Source organism: Propithecus coquereli, unplaced genomic scaffold, assembly GCF_000956105.1.
Source record: "Propithecus coquereli isolate 6110/MARCELLA unplaced genomic scaffold, Pcoq_1.0 Scaffold441, whole genome shotgun sequence".
NCBI classification, from domain to species: Eukaryota; Metazoa; Chordata; class Mammalia; order Primates; family Indriidae; genus Propithecus; species Propithecus coquereli.
In genome coordinates, this window is record NW_012150186.1 from 2,737,319 (window position 1) to 2,754,578 (window position 17,260).

The window sequence follows — 17,260 nt, forward strand, 5'->3', positions numbered from 1 at the left end:
GTCAGCCTAGCTCACAGCAACCTCAAACTCCTGGGCTCAAGCAATCCTTCTGCCTCAGCCTCCCGAGTAGCTAGAATTACAGGCATGCGCCTGGCTAATTTTTTCTATATATTTTTAGCTGTCCGATTAATTTCTTTCTATTTTTGGTAGAGACGGGGTCTCGCTCTTGCTCAGGCTGGTCTCGAACTCCTCAGCTCAAATGATCCACCAGTCTTGGCCTCCCAGAGTGCTAGGATGACAGGCGAGAGCCACCACACCCAGGCTTACTTCCTAATCTTAATGGTACGATCTTAATTTCCTCATTTTCTATTTCACGGGGTTGTGTCTGGATGATTAAAAGGAAATAATGAATTTGAAATCGCTTAGGTCAGGGGCAGGCCACAGAAAGAAATCTACAGATCTTAAAAATTTTCTATTCCTTCTTCAAGGGTATTTCACATTTAAGCTGTAAAATTTGAGCTCCAAGTAAGTGAACATTACTGAATTATTTTTAGAAGCTTGTGATCAGGATGGTTAGAAACTAACTTAAAGAAATAAGCAGACCACTTGGGAAGCCAGCAGGGGACTTTTCTGACTGCCAGCTTCAATCATTTGAAGAAAGGTTTATGCAAAATGACTACTGTCAATTCTGTCAACAGGTGCACTGTTTAACAAATGCTCAAAAATACATGTATACTAAGTGCTGCTCTAAATAGCAAAACAAAGAACAAAGAAAAGTCACAAGCCAATAGACTTCAGTTCAAAACAAGAACAGATTTTTAAATTTAAAAATCCAACATGAAGCAGATTTCCACTATATCACTAAAAGGATTTAATAGCTAGTGGCTAGATAGTTTTTAGGGGATTTTTGTAAAGGGTGTGAAGGAAATCAGAATGTCACCCCCAAAATATGACACTCTGACATAGAAAATTATTTTGAGCTGAAGGCAACTGAGAGGTTGCAAACCAGAAAAGCTCTATCCTCCCCGTTATCTGCCTAAAGACAGGCTATAAATTCTCCTTTACTGGAGACAACTCTAGATGCTTATCAGCCCAGAGCAATCTGCAAACAAATCTTCTCTGGTTTCCTCTGTATATTTTATCTTCCCACAGTTTCTGGCACTTGGAAGACTAAAACCCTTCCCTTTGTCCTGTCATTTATCCACAAACTGATGGTATATAAGCCAGAGTTCTAAGCCACTGCTCTGAGTTACTTTTCAGTGAGATTTCTCTCACATGCTGTGCTGTGCATGTTAATAAAATGTACGGGTTTGTCTACTGTGAAACTTGTTTGTCTTTTGTTACAGAGGTCTATCCCAACCAAGAACTAAAATGGGTAGAGGTGACCTTTAGGCGGAAGAATATACTAGATACCATTTTAAGGTCTGTTCCAAATCTGACAGATGACATATTTTATACAGATAATCGAAAACCAAAAGTTTTCATTTTTGCATTCAATTTTCACACTGAAAATAAATCCTGAAGAGTACTATATGGAAGAAATGCAAGATCCACACAGTATCCACAGTTATCTGTACAACTACACGAACAAATACCACTTACAAGGGTTTAGATAAGAAGAACTTCAAGTGATAAAAATTATTTCCATTTATGAGCAGGAAAATACAACAACTACATTAAGAGCACCATCACCATACACCCAATATCATAAAAAGGAACTGGAAACTATCCTTACTTTTCAAAAAAATCACTTCAAAAATGAATCATATAACATATGGACACTGACAGAGCTTAAGAATCCAAATATATGAATGCGGAGGGGAAGCAAACCAATTATAAAAAATTGATTTCAGCAATCTGTAGGAATGTAGACACTCCAAGACAGTTGGATATAACCCCCACTCGGAGAGCTAAAGAAAACTATTAATACATAAAACAATGTCCATGAGAAGGGGGAAGGGTCCAGCCACTATTACCAAGTCGTTATCCTTGTTAATGTAGGTCCTCTCACCTCCTTGGGAGGTACACAAGTATCACATGTGTTTGTTTAGATAAGAAATGAGTGCTATTAGTAAAGCCTGATTTATAGTTAAAATTAGATAACAAACATTTTTTCAAATACTCCAAATATTAAGCAAAAATATATATTACTTTTGATTTAATCTCATAAAAGTAGGCAAAATGATATAACATTGCTAAAAAAGCAGATATATGAACTGTCTGGCCAGCACCCCTTCCTCTACAGGGAACCACCCTCTCCTCACTCCACTACAACAGGACTAAATCACGATGCTCTCCCTCCTGAGCTCAGAAGCAAGGTAAGAGACCCAGGCTAGACAGAGTACTCCATTCCTTCCTGCTGAGCTGAGAAGAACTGAATCTGGAGATGAAGGCATCCATCTTCCTGACCACATGAAGAGAGTCTGCCGGTAAAATGAAAAAGGAAGCAGAGGAAGGGAGAGAAAAATCTCAAGTATCTGGTTTGCTGAACTGGATTTCTGGCTCTTACAACTGAGAGAGTCCTGATACCCATAGTCTGATTATTTGCCTCTCAGGGTTCAACGGGGAAGAGTGTCTCACTGCTTACTTGTAGAATGAAGACAAAGGTGACTATTCTAGTTTTTAATCACTGACTCTGTTTCAATACTGGACATGTGGAATAATTAAGAACAAAAGGTTTAGCTTTTTATTCCAACCCTCCAAAAAAGCCCTATAGCAAATTAGAAAGGATTAAGCAAAGCTCATGGTTAACATCATTACAAAAAAACCCCAACACTCTCTGGGAGAAAATATTTACCAATCACATATATCTGATGAAATATTTGTATCCAGATACACAAAGAACTCTTCAACTCTATATCGAGAAGACAAATAACCAAATTTAAAAAGAAATGAGAAAAAGATTTGATTAGACATGTTATCAAAGATATATGAATGGCTAATAAACACAAGAAAATATGCTGATTGAACATTAGTCATTAGGGTAATGCAAATTAAAACCACAATGAGATACCATTTCATACCCACTAGAATGGTATAATACAAAACAACAAAAAGACTACAGCAGGTCTTCAAATAACAAATATCAGTTTTGTTTTAACATTGATAAGGAAAAAAAAAATGATTCCTGGCAGGGAGCACCATCTGTGTGGTTTGCACGTTCCCCCATATCCACATGGGTTTTCTCTGGGTCCTCCAGTTTCCTCCCATATCCCAAAGATGTACACATTAGGTTCACTGGCATATCTAAGTCGTTTGTATCAATTAAGCTACGGTAAAATTGGTTTCGCTTTAAAGTCACACTTTCTAAGCACCTATCCACGATGTTAAGTGAGGACTCATTAACTGTTGGTAAAGGTGCAGAGAAACACGAGCCCACAAACATTGCTGGTGGGGATGCAAAATAATGTGCGGCCACTTTGGAAAACAGTTTGGTCGTTTTTTAAAAAGTTAAACACAACTGTATCATACAACCCAACAATCACACTCCTAGGAATATATCCATAAGAAATTAAACCATTATGTCCACACAAAGACAAGTGTGGACAGAAAAAAAAAAGAAACTAGGAGAAGGAACAAATGGGAACTAAAAGTATAAAATAGTTATGCAGAGACTAAACTTGTTAAAGCTTTATGAAAATGATATTTTTAACAAATACTTTTTTTTTTTTTTTTTTGAGACAGAGTCTCACTCTGTTGTCCGGACTAGAGTGCCATGGCATCAGCCTAGCTCACAGCAACCTCAAACTCCTGGACTCAAGCAATCCTTTTGCCTCAGCCTCCTGGGTAGCTGGGACTACAGGCACGTGCCACCATGGCCGGCTAATTTTTTTCTATATATTTTTAGTTGTCCGGCTAATTTCTTTCTATTTTTAGTAGAGACGAGGTCTTGCTCTTGCACAGGCTGGTCTTGAACTCCTTAGCTCAAACGACCCAACCACCTCGGCCTCCCAGAGTGCTAGGATTACAGGTGTGAGCCACCATGCCTGGCCAACAAATACTTTTTGAAATATCATTTAAGTCAAAGCAACATAGTTATCAGTTGGTGCTGAAATCTTTAAGTTTATAGGTCTGTCCAAAAAAACATTGTTGAATGAAGGGCAATAAATTTTCCCATACGGAAGAACATCCATCCCATCTATATCTCTTGGCTGATACAAAGATCAAACGAGATCATGTATACAAAAGCACAAAATTTCCATTTTGAAAAAATGTAGTCACACTTTGTATCTTCCTGTTAATAGGGAACAGAAACATAGGATTAAACCTAGCATCATTTTTGGTTACTTTCACTATAATTGGGGTGCCTCAATTTTGTAGTCAACACTGCACTAACAATTCACTTACAGACGTTGTCAATGTTCATTATAAATAATTCGTTATAAACTGCATAACTCTAACTCAGACATTTTGTCTTACTACTTGCTATGCCACACTTGTAACAGTGTGCTTTTAACAATTTAAAGTTTTAACAGCTTGAAACTCATCAAACACTATTGTAAAACAGAAATCTTATTAATGAGGAAGTTCACCTGGAAACTCAAAAAGTCCCATCTACAGTTTTTAAAATAAAGAAAGCATTCTTAGCACTGTACCTCAAACTAAGATATCTAAGAAGAAAAAGACATGATATGTGAAGATGTAGATTACTTTGTACACACAGAGAAGAGCTTGGACAAAGACAGAAATCATACTCACTAGAATGGCTATAATCAAAAAGATGGGCAGTAACAAGTGTTGGTGAAGATGTGAAAAACCTGGGAACCCTCACAACACTGCTACTAGGAATGTAAAATTGTGCAGCTGCTTTGGAAAACAGTCTGGCAGGTCCTCAAAATGTTAAGCGTAGAGTTATCATATGATCCAGCAATTCCACTCCTAGGTATATTTATCCAAGGGTAATGAAAACATGTGTCTGTGCAAAAACATGTACATCAGTGTTCATGGCAGCGTTATTCAACATAAGCTCAAAAGTGACAACACCCCGGCCAGGCCCGGTGGCTCACGCCTGTAATCCTAGCTCTCCGGGAGGGTGAGGCGGGCGGATTGTTTGAGCTCAGGAGTTTGAAACCAGCCTGAGCAAGAGCGAGACCCCGTCTCTACTAAGAATAGAAAGAAATTAATCGGACAACTAAAAATATATAGAAAAAACTAGCCGGGCATGGTGGCGCATGCCTGTAGTCCCAGCTACTCGGGAGGCTGAGGCAGGAGGATCGCTTGAGCCCAGGAATGTGAGGTTGCTGTGAGCTAGGCTGACGCCATGGCACTCACTCTAGCCCGGGCAACACAGTGAGACTCTGTCTCAAAAAAAAAAAAAAAAAAATGACAACACCCACAAGTCTTTTCACTGGTGAATGGATAAACAAAATGTGGCATATCCATACAACAGAACACTATTCAGACATAAAAGCAAATGAAGTATTGCTACATGCTACAACACGGAGGGACTTGGAAAACATTATGTTAAATGAAAGCTGCCAGACACAAAAGACCACATATCATTATGATTCCATTTACGGAATCCAAAAATGTCCCTAGGCAAATCTGTAGAGACAGGAAGTAGACTAGTAGTAGCCAGAGGCTGAAGAAGCAGCCATGGGCTGTGGAAAAAAATCAGGAGTGATGGATACTAAGCATGGCTTTCTTTTGTGGGGTAATGAAAATATTCCAGAATTACATAGTGTTGACGGTTGCACAACTCTATGACTATGTTAAAAACCACTAAATTGCACACTTTTTTTAAAGGGTGAATTTTACGGTACATGAATTATCTCAATGAACCTGTTATTATAAACAAGATTCAGGTCCCCACTGCGATAAATAAATAAATAAATAAGCAAGCAAGGGATATAAAAAGACAATTCATAGACTAAGAAATATAAATGACCAATGAATGTACAAAAAAAATCAAACAGTTGTAATCTGATAAATATAAACTTTAACAAAACAAAACAAAGAAATGAACTGAACCAGGCCAGGCGCGGTGGCTCACGCCTGTAATCCTAGCACTCTGGGAGGCTGAGGCAGGCGGATTGTTTGAGCTCAGGAGTTCGAAACCAGCCTGAGCAAGAGCGAGACCCTGTCTCTACTAAAAACAGAAAGAAATTAGCCGGACAACTAAAAATATATAGAAAAAATTAGCAGGGCATGGTGGTGTGTGCCTGTAGTCCCAGCTACTCGGGAGGCTGAGGCAGGAGGATCGCTTGAGCCCAGGAATGTGAGGTTGCTGTGAGCTAGGCTGACGCCATGGCACTCACTCTAGCCCGGGCAACACAGTGAGACTCTGTCTCAAAAAAAAAAAAAAAAAAAAAAAATGAGCTGAACCAAAGCAAAAGAAGAGATAAGCAGAGCAAATGATCCAGTTTTGTTTTACTCTTAGGGACTAAGAAAGCTACTGAAAACAAGCAGCAGCAAATAGGAATAAATGAAGTAATAGGCATACAGAATTAGTTGTAGTGTTTAGACACAGGAAATAGGGAGACCTTGGAGATTAATAGGGTAGAGGGAAAGTTACCAATTATCCAAGCATTAAGTGACTAGGCTGGGCTGGTGGGTTCTGGGCTGGTGTCCCAGAAACCTAAGACCTCAGGGGATGAGGATTTTCTGTCACAGAATAAATGTCTTCGGCAAAAAGATGAGGGGAGACAGATTTCCCTCAGACTAAAAAGGTGAGGGGAGAGGGAGTAGGACAAAAAAAGAGAGAACAGAAAAGATCACCCTCTTGCCCAAGCATGCCGTCAAGGTAGCTGAAGATCTGAGGATCTTTACAGCAGAAAATTCCCAAACGCTGTCCTTCCAAGTCTGAATTTTGTGCTAGTGAGCCAATAAGACCCAGAGACAAAAAGGCTACATAGGTCACAGAAAACATGGGGATGGACAGTGGGCATGGACCAAGAGTGCTCACCTGGTGAATGAGAGCTCCTCATTCACCACCTACCAGCACTGCAGGGACAGCAAAGATGGACAACAGGACATGGACTGAGAGTTGTAGGAAGTTCTAGGGAGAAGCTACTTTGCATATGGGACAAGAAATTAATAAATAACCCATCACCCAGCATTCCTGGGAGAGGAAACATTAGCATGACAGAGATAGACAATAGGATATGGGACTGAGAGTTCACACGTGAACACAGATAACCTTGAAATTATAAGCATCTACAGAAAATATGCTACTTGAATTTCTGGATGAATTAGATGACAGTGAAATGAAAACACTCTCCAGAACTCTGGGAGACTGAGCACTGATGTGTGTTCATCATGGCCATGTGGATGGAATGTGTGCAGGATGCCAGGCCAACACCTGATTTCACACCAATACATCATTCCAGCCAGAGGACTGAGTGCACATAAATAAAATCCGGAGAAAGAAGTGCCTCAAAGCCAGATCTCCTAGGCCCTACAAACTTGTATAGAACCACCACACATCTATGTACTCTAGGCGCCCCCTATGGATAAACTTATCTAATCACAAATCTGCCTTGCCATACATATAACCTAGAGACCCAAGGACCCAAGACAGCACATATCAATACAAAGTGAGCCTTATTTATCTGCAAAGCATAGAAACCACTTAAGACTGTGAAAACCAAGAAGGGAACCCCCAGATTTTCATAGACTTTTGACAGCGTTAGCCTAGAAGGGAAAAGGAGGTCTCTCTGTGGCATCCATGACTGGCTGGGTGAAGACCACAATAAAATCCAGAAGAACTGTGCAGAGAAGCAGGAAGAAAACTCAGGACTGGTTATATGAACTAGGAAACCACAGAATAGTCCTTACCTTGCTCATCAGTATATTCTGCTACCACCCACTAAGAAAGTCAACCTTTCCTGCCTCTCATCACATCTGTCTCCATTAAGTATCTCTTAAACAGTGAAGGACTACATTCAACTCTTAAAAGGCATATATTAATACATAGCTAAATTAATGTTTAGGTACAAATGCATTCATTTGTATATCTACAGTGAAGATAATACAATAGAGCAATCAGTATCTCTATTAAAGACACTATTACATTGCTATTTAACATTGTTCTAGAGATATCAGTCAATGCAATTCAATAAGATAAATAGTTAAAGGCATAAACATTGGAAAAGAAGGGGGAAAAACCCTCTATTTACAGATGACATGATAGTATATCTGGAAAGTAAGAAAAGCAATGATAAAAGTAACTTAAGAATTTGGCAAGGTAGCAGGAAAACATACAGAAATCAACAATATTCATATACATGAATAATAACCAGTTATAAGACATTGAAAGAAAAATAATTGAAAAAAAAATATTTATAATGGCAACAAGATAAAATACCTAGGAATAAGCTTAACAGGAAATGCTCAAAAGCTATGTGACGAAAACTATAACCCATTCCTCAAAGACACAAAAGCAGACTTAAGAAAATGAAAAGACATTGTTTGTTTTAGGTTAAGATGTCTCAATATCATCAAGATATCCGTTCTCTGTAAGTTAAATCATAAGTTTAATGTGATCCCAATAAAAATAGCAATGACATTTTTAACAAAGTTAGACAAACTGATGTTAAGTTCATATGGAAAAATAAAATATGCAAGAAGAGCAAGGAAAACACTGAAGAGGAAGAGCTATAATGTCGGATTAGCCCTACCAGATATTGAAACATACTACAAAGCCTCTATGATTAAAATGGTGTGGTACTGGTGCATGAATGGTCAGACAATCCAACAGAATAAAATATACCTAACTACATACAGAAATGTAGTATATGACAAAAGGGCAAAGTTTTTTTTCTTTAAATAAATGTATTGAGACAACTGGATAGTCACTTGGAAAAAGATAAAATTAGATCCATTCCTCACACCAAATACAGAAATATAATCAAAATGGAAATAAATGTGAAAAATAAAATTATGGGAGTAGTAGAAGAAAGCATGTATAAATTCCTCTATAACCTGGATAAGGAAAGGCTTTCTAAATACAACTAAAACTCCAGATACAATATATTTAATATATTTGTCTACGCGAAAACAAACTCTTGCATGGCAAAAAACTCCACAAGCAATGCCAAAAAGATGGCTGGGCAAAAATATTTGCAACATATATTAAACAGCTAATATTCTTAAATACAAAGATCTTTTAAAAGCTGAGGGGAAAAAAAGACCAAAAATCACATAGAAAGTGGGCAAATAATATAAACAATAAAAAGAAATGCTAAAATGGCCCTTAAACATATGAAAACACATTGAATTCACTTGTAATAAGAGAAACACAAATGAAAACTATGCTGAGATACCATTTCTTACCCATTAGATTGGCAGAAATTCAAAAGCTAATAAAACACTCTGCTGGTGAGGCTGCGGGGAAACAAGCACTCTACTCTCGTACACTGCTGGTGGGAATGCAAAATAGTACAACTCCATAGGGACAGGAATTTGGCACTATCTTAACAAATCTATACATGCATTTATCCTGAAGATACACCTCCAACAATATAAAAATACATGTACACAAAGTTTTTCACTGTAGCATCATTTGTAATTGCAAAATACTGGAAATTACTTTAATGTCCAAGTAGGACATTAGGTAAAAAAACCATGGTACATATAATACAGTACTATGCTGTTAGGAATGAAAGTTATTTAGTTTATGTATATTATCTTTTCAAATAGCTGCTGAGTTGTTAGGAGATAAATACTTATTAAGCTGTTTGGACCTATTTAATAAATTAAACTGTTGAAGTGTTTCCTTTCACCTAGGGACACTGTGGAAAAATTACTGATATAATAAGGGTGTCATGAATTGAGAAAGTTTGGGAACTTCTGATAAAGGCCTATAAAAGCCTTTTAAAAAGAGAAAGAGAGAGAGAGAGAATGAATGTGTTTATATAGTTGTTAGGTTACTGTGGACTGTGGTCAAGAAAATTTAGAATAGGCTAATGAAAGCACACTCTCCATAGTGCAGTAAGTACTGGAACAGATGTTATGACAGCACATAAGAGAAGCAACTAACAGAGTCTTGAAGATTTTGTTTTTTTGAAGGATGGAGTCCAGACAAAGAACTTAAGTGAGGAGAACCTAATTTTTGAGTTCTGAAGGACCAGTAGGTGTACATTAGAGGAACAGCTAGAATTCCAGAAGAGGAAACAGATTAAGTAAACATTAGCATTCCAGAAGGTCTATATTGCTAGAACTGAATATCATGGAAAAAGAGAGATGAGGCTAGAGTTAGGTAAGGAGTACATCTTGAAGGTTTTATATATGACATTAAGGATAAAAGGAGTTTGAATTTTATTAATGGACAAAGAGGAGCCACAAGAGGATTTTAAGCAGGAGAGTATTGCAACTGTTCTAAGGGTGGGAAAAAGATGAGAAGGGGTCCAACCACAGGCAAGAAGGCTGCTGCAGTAATCCAGAATAGATCTACACGGGGCAGCTGAATTAAAGTATTTGCAATCACTCAGTGTGGCAACCTCTACTTTTAATGGATTACTATACCATCTACTCAACTGCATAAGAAAACAGAGATCCTGTGGCTTAGATGAACACAATTATAATCTTTGTGGAAACTGGGAATCTTCGTGGTAACTAAGGATCTTTGTTGTACCTTTACAATGCACCTGGGAGTAGAAGTCATTTCACAATCTCATTGTTTTATTGTCCAAAATAACATTGTCAAACCCTGATATTTAGTTTCAAAAGTCAATTCAGCAATGAAATTGGATCCCAGACTTTAAGGAGATTATGCGTATCAAGTGTTATGTCTATTGAACCTAATACAAAACTCTAGTATTAGAAGCCTTCAAGAATATTACTGTAATATTTCATGGAAGCTCGCCTTTTTTGGCTTGTACAGACTACCCTCTTGACTTTGAGGAAAGAAGTCTTCACCTTCATGTATAATTAAATCAAAGATGCAAATTCTCTTCTAAAATTTACTCCCATGTCTTTTAAAACTTCAGATCTTCACCTTCCTTTTGTCTACATGGTAACCACATACTTAAAGGTAGTAAAAAAGGTGTCTGAGAGCTAAAGAAAAACAAAGAATCACTGTTACTTATGGGGGCCAGAGAATGAGCTTTTTTCTTTTTTTTAACTTTCAGCTATATCATATATATATATATATGCTACAGAATATTGGAATATAGCCTTTTTTTAAAACTAAGAGATGACTATATCTTTCGAATTAAGCCTATTTATAAGTTTTAAAAAAGTGCACAGGCTTGGAAAGAGCAAAGAGAATTCTACTAGCACTGAAGGCAATTAGACCCTTACAAGAGTTCTGCCACCTTTAAGCCTCCATACTACCCAAAGAGAAAATGACATACAGTCTTGAATGATAAAAACAGACCCAGCACATTTCTGCTGCTTTTACCATTCTTCCTACTGTCCTTTATAACCTCTTCCCCATTTCCATTAGCGAAAGAAGAACTAAAAAACAACATGATTTCAAGGAAAGGTCGCTATGAATAGGCTGATAGTACTCCTATCAAATAGGTATGGTTTAGGTACTTCAGAAATAAAATGCACCAATTGAACACCAGAACTGAGTTCCTAATATGCTAATGGAACACCTGTCGAAACAATGCCCAACCATTTTTCCATCATGGCACACACAGAAAGTGGTAACACTATACTTGGGCACGCTGCACATAAGAAGAAGAATGGTTGCTGCTTCAGGCCATCTGGCCAGGGTCACTGGAAACCCCAGGCCACACTTGATGGCCAAGAGCGCTGAAGCCTTTCCTGAAGCTCTAGCTCACAGCTCAATCAGAATCAGTTCAATCAAAATCGGCTCAATCAGAATCGCCTTTTCCTCAGCCTTTAAGGATTAACTGTCAATACTCAACGCTCTCAAAAATCATTACTTTCAAATCCAGGCTTCTACTACACACTACCTAGGTGCCTAATCTATGGCAAATAACTTCATTTAGTCTTAATAAAGTATGGGAAAACTACCTATCTTGCAGAGGTATTGTGGAGATTAGAAACAATGTAAGTAAAGCTCTTATCACAGTGCTTGGCAGGCAATCAATACATGAGAACCGTTATTACCAAGAGGGTTGCTGACTTAAAGAAGGGAAATGTAACCTCTGTATAGTGGTAATGTCACTGAGATAAGAAATTGCAGGCTTCCCTCTCCTTAGTGTCTAAGAATTAAAACACTTTGTAAAACAATGAAAATCATAAACTGTCTCACGTCTGCACAATCATATCTTTTTCCTCATTAACATTCACAGCCTCTTATTCTAGTATTTGCAAAGTGATTGTCTTTGCCACTCATCTACTAAGTATATAAGTGCATATTACACTGATACGCCTATACATAGAATTGATACTGTACATTTATTTATGTTCTGCTGAAGCTGAGCTTGGAAAACCAGTGCAGGACTACCACCAGCTACTTTGAGAGGAAAGAGGATATCAGCACTTTTTTCTTATTTGAACCTCTCTGAAGTGAAAATAATCCAACCATCTATAGGCAAAAATCTTCCCCCACAAACGGTAGACAAGATTCTATCCTATAATTTGCCTCTTTGTACTACATTTATTGTGCAGTCAACCCTCTCTGCTAATGATAATCTGTGTTTGCAGCAGCTCCCCAGCACTAGCATCACCGCCTCAGCTCCACCTCAGATCATCAGGCATTAGATTCTCATAAGGAGTGGGCAATACAGATCCCTCACATGCGCAGTTTACAGTAGGGTTTGCACTCCTATGAGAATCTAAGGCCACAGCTGATCTGACAGGAGGCAGAGCTTATGCGGTGATGGGAGAGATGGGCACCAGCTGTAAATACAGATTAAGCTTTGCTGGCTGGCGTGGCGCTTACCTCCTGCTGTGCAGCCTGGTTTCTAACAGGCCTCCGACCAGGACCATACTGGTCCTTGGCCTGAGGGCTGTGGACTGCAGCACTAGAGAACAGCATCTCGATTTTAGAAAAGAAATGTGAAAATGGCTATTGGTAAATCATGCCAAGGTCATATCATGATGTCAGAGGATTTCATGTATCCACAAGAATGAGCCACTATAAGCAATTCTGGGATGCACCACATTTTCCAAACAGTGGTAACTCCTAAATCCCTCTTTTTGATTAGGATACGGTATGGTTATCAACCCCCCAAATAAACTTACTGCCTTTCATCAGGAAATCTTTTCCTGCTAATCCTGAATTTGCTCAAGTAGTACACATTTAACACTGAAATGCAAGTTATTATAATGCCTGATCACAAACCCCCAGACATAATTTTAATCTTTCAGAGGAGGATAGTGTTTTGGAAGGCAAAGAATTCTTCTTGTTCTTTGACTCTGCTAAAGAATGTAAAGACAAAGCAAAGTCTGTATGTGCCAAGAACCTGAAACAAAAACAAACACTCTAGTCCAACAAAATAAGTGGCTCCTAGAGGATGACAGTGAGATCACTTACACATTCATTTATTCAGTGAAGAAATGTGTGTGACTAACTTCTATGTTCTAGGCACACTGCATGGAAACAGTGATGAGTAAGACGTGGTTTCTGCTCTGTAGAAATTAAAGGTCTAAAAACAACATTTTAAGATAATATTTTATAATAATATTGTATAACTTTAATACGAGTCATTTTATTATACTGTATGACATATGTTTTATAAAGGTTGTGCCCCCATGCACACCAAACACAATTTGTAAATTAGGTGCTTTTCAGCTTGACACGTAGGGCGTGGCACTGAAGTTCTCATACTACCTCAATGACACTTGGATGAGCTCTCACAAGTCTGGACATTCAGGTTTCCAAGTAAAGACCAATTTAACTCCCTAATAATCCCTAAACCCTGAAACAACACTGCCACCCCTGTGTGCGGCCACTCTCGCCTACTTACACATATATACACAAGCTAAAGCATACACATCACATCTTCCACTTCTGGAAATTTTTCAGGAACGAACACGGAGGAAACACGCCCTCCCCAAAATATCTACATTCTCTTCCTCGTTTTAGAGGCTGGATTGCCCGAATATGGGCTAAACCTGTGCGAGAGCCCAAGGCCAGCTATGCAGTTCAGTGCGGAGCTGCTAAAGACTTCAGTCTGAAAAAGCCATTCCTTTAACTGGCGCGCGCGCGCGCGCACACACACACACACACACACACACACACACACACACAACCCTGGCAGAGATGCTTAAAAAGCAACTGCTCTAGTACAGGCAAGAGTGGAAAGAAAGGGAAGGAGGGGAAAAGGGCGGAGTGAGGCACGGGGACTGCGGCGACGGCGGGTTCCCCCAGGTCGCGGGAACCGCCCGGGCGAGGACTTCGGAGAGGCAGGCCAGAGGAGCTAGGTGACCTTCCGACGAGGCCAACTCGGAGGGGCTGCCGGGCGCGGGGGACCTCGAAGCAGCCGCCCGCTATCGGGGGCGCACTCGCTCGCACAGCGGCGAACGCGGCACCCTGGATTCCAGTCCAGGCTCATCCCGCAGCAGAGCAGCTCGTCCCGGAGAAGAATTAAGGATGTGCAATCTCGGCAACTCGACCCTGTGCCTGGGCCTCAGCCCACTGCCGCCGGGACACACCCCCGCCGCCACCCCGGCGGCCCCAGTCCCTCCGCGGGAGGCCGGGCGGGCATCGCTCACCTGCACTGCGAGCCGGTCCGCCGCCCCAAGGGCTCCGGAAGCCGCGGCTGCGCTGGCTCCAGCCGGAGGGTGTTCAGCCCTTGTTGCCTAGGAGTTGCCGCACCGGGAGCGGCAGAAAGAGGAGTCCGACGGGCGGCGATGGATCCGGGGCGGCTGGAGAAGAAGGAGGAGGAGGACTCTGGCGCTCCGCTTTGGGGAGTTCCACCCTCCTCCTGGCCGCTCTGCAGCAGCAGCCACTGATCACTTCCGGGGCACTGGGATGAGGGGCGGGGCTGGCGGGGGAACGACTTCCTGTCCGCGGGCTGAGAGGAGGGTGATCTTGGGCCGGGTCGGAGAACAATGGCTTGATGGGCGAGGACAAGCAGGCCTCCGCCCTCGTGTGCTGAGGGCGGTCTGCGCTGCTTTTCGTGCGGCCCCACCCGCGGCTCTCTGAGCGCCGCGAGGTGAAGTCACCTCCCGAGGGCCCGGGAGTGGCCGCGGGCCTCGCGGAGGTTCCCGGATCTCAGCGTCGGCGCCGCGATGTCCTTGTCTTTCTTTTGGGGACCAGGAGGGGGTTCTCAGGGGAAGGAGGGGCGAGCGGAGGCCGCCATCTTGCTTCTAGGGGGGCAGCTCCTTCTCCCTGGGCGTTTTAGGGTTGGGGCCGCTCAGTTCCATGGCCGGAGTTTTCAGAGAGGAGCTGGCGACGTGGCTTGTCGAGGGTCGAATCCCAGGAGGTGGGTCAGTCGCCTGTCCTGGCTGGAGGGTCTCGGTGGCTGCCATGGGCCTCATATCTAACTGCTGACCCCTGGAGAACTCACCTCCGCGGATGGTCTGCGAGTGTTTTCTGAGGGAGCTAGGACCCCACTGCGACACTACAGGTCTGATGTCTGTGTGGTGCTGAGAGCATCCTGCCGCCGCATGGCACCGTGATTTGGTGGCTTGTTAGCAGTAGTTTCACTAAATCGGTTGCTTTATTTAAATCCCGCCACAGGTTCCAAATAGGTCGTTAGTCCGTTAGCGGCCACAGATTCTTCCCTCTTAACATTTATTTATTCTCCCCCCCGCCCCATTTGAGTAACAACTACGTGCCTGGCATGACCCACTCAGGAAATGCCCAGTCTAGTGGGCAGACAGACATGAAAGCATATAATTGTGATTGAAAGTATGGTATATCGAGGTATACAGAGGAAAGAATGGATGACTTTACTAACTCTAGAGTTTTAAAGATAAAAATAGGCATTTTCCAGCACAGATATCGGGATGGCACAGTAAATCTGGATCCAAACAGAAAGGACACGCAGCACAGGGATAAATAATGTGTGTTGAAAAGACTGAGTAGTAATTACAGGTCTTAAAGTTGTGAACTAAAATAAAATTTTAAGGCTGACCCCCCCCACCGGCTGACTAAATGGACCCCCTTGTGGCCAAAGGAATACCCTAAAACTAAATTGCCTGCCAGGAGGAAGGAGGTCAGACATGCCTTATCATGCCCCCCTCCCTTCTTGGTGACATCCTTTGTAACCCATTAACAGACCTAAGGGTATGCAAGACAAACCTGCAGGTCCTCAATTTACACAACAAATCTGTGTCCAGTGGCTTATCTCTGATAAAGAGCTCCTTACTTTGAAACATTGGAAGCCTCTAGACAAAGCTTCATGTCTTTAACCAATTACAGGCCAAAGAATCTTTTAACCCACCTATAACCTGTAAGCCCCGGCTTCAAGATGGCCCACCTTTTCGGGCCAAACCAATGTATGCCTCCCACGTATTGATTTATGACTTTACCTGTAACCCCTGCCTCCCTGAAATGTATAAAACCAAACTGTAACCCACTCTCAGCGAGTCCACTGCTCAAGGCCTCTTGGGCGTGGCTCCGGGTCATGGTCCTCAAATTTGGCTCAGAATAAATCTCTTTAAAATTACTTTACAGACTTTGGTCTTTTTTTTCCGTTGACAAGTTCAAGCTTGTGTTGTTGAAAAGATGAGGCTGGAGAAGAAAACAGGAGCCAAATCATGAAATGTCTTCCATTCGCTGGTGAGGCAATGTGTAGAGGAATGGCCCTGGACAGATAGACAACTTAAGCTATTTTTCTGTTAGTGGAGAACATTACTTGGAGGGAGGAGCAGGGCAAGGAGAGAGCTTGTGAACTAGAGGCATTGCAGAAGTCAGGGAGAGAAAGGATAAGGATCCTGTGTGAGTGGCAGTCAGCACCCAGAGGAAATGGATTCCTAACGTATTCAGGCGGCCAACTCTACTGGCAATTGGTTGCTAAGGGCAGCTGCTGGGTAAGAGAATGGAAGTGGCAATGTGGATGCCTTGTTTTGCTTTGAGGGAGGCACAGGATAAAGGTGTATTTTACCAAATGAAATAAGGAAAGGTTGGGATGAGTTGAGGGAGGGAGAACTCATTTTTGCAAAAAATGGATTCAGTGTTTTGGAACTGGTGAGTTTGAAGTACGAGTGATGTCTAAAGGCAGTTACTATATGGGTCGAGAGCTCTGGAGAGGAGCTGGGCTGATGTTGGAAACTCTGCAGGCTTATGTCACCACATCCAAGCTGACTGAGGTCTCACTTCATTGACCACAGTTTCAAAACCACTTTTCCTTTCGTTTTGGGAAAATTACTGAAATACTACATTTTTAAAAAGCCCCATATGATGATAGGTGCCCATCCATACACCAACACTGTAATGCTTAGTGCTCTTCTGAGGACCTTCTGGTCAGATTTCCCAGAAGGTGAATCTGAGAGTGGTAACTACTATGGCATC

At 41.3% G+C, this 17,260-nt stretch overlaps 1 protein-coding gene across 1 annotated transcript in view; it reads right to left on the minus strand.

Moving 5' to 3' along the window:
- Positions 1-14,839, minus strand: part of RALA (v-ral simian leukemia viral oncogene homolog A (ras related)) — a 92,250-nt gene extending 77,411 nt beyond the window's left edge. The window contains exon 1 of the mRNA XM_012654538.1: positions 14,515-14,839. The gene's annotated coding sequence lies outside the window, so the exon portion shown is untranslated. The remainder of the gene's footprint in view (positions 1-14,514) is intronic.
- Between the last annotated feature and the right edge of the window lie 2,421 nt (positions 14,840-17,260).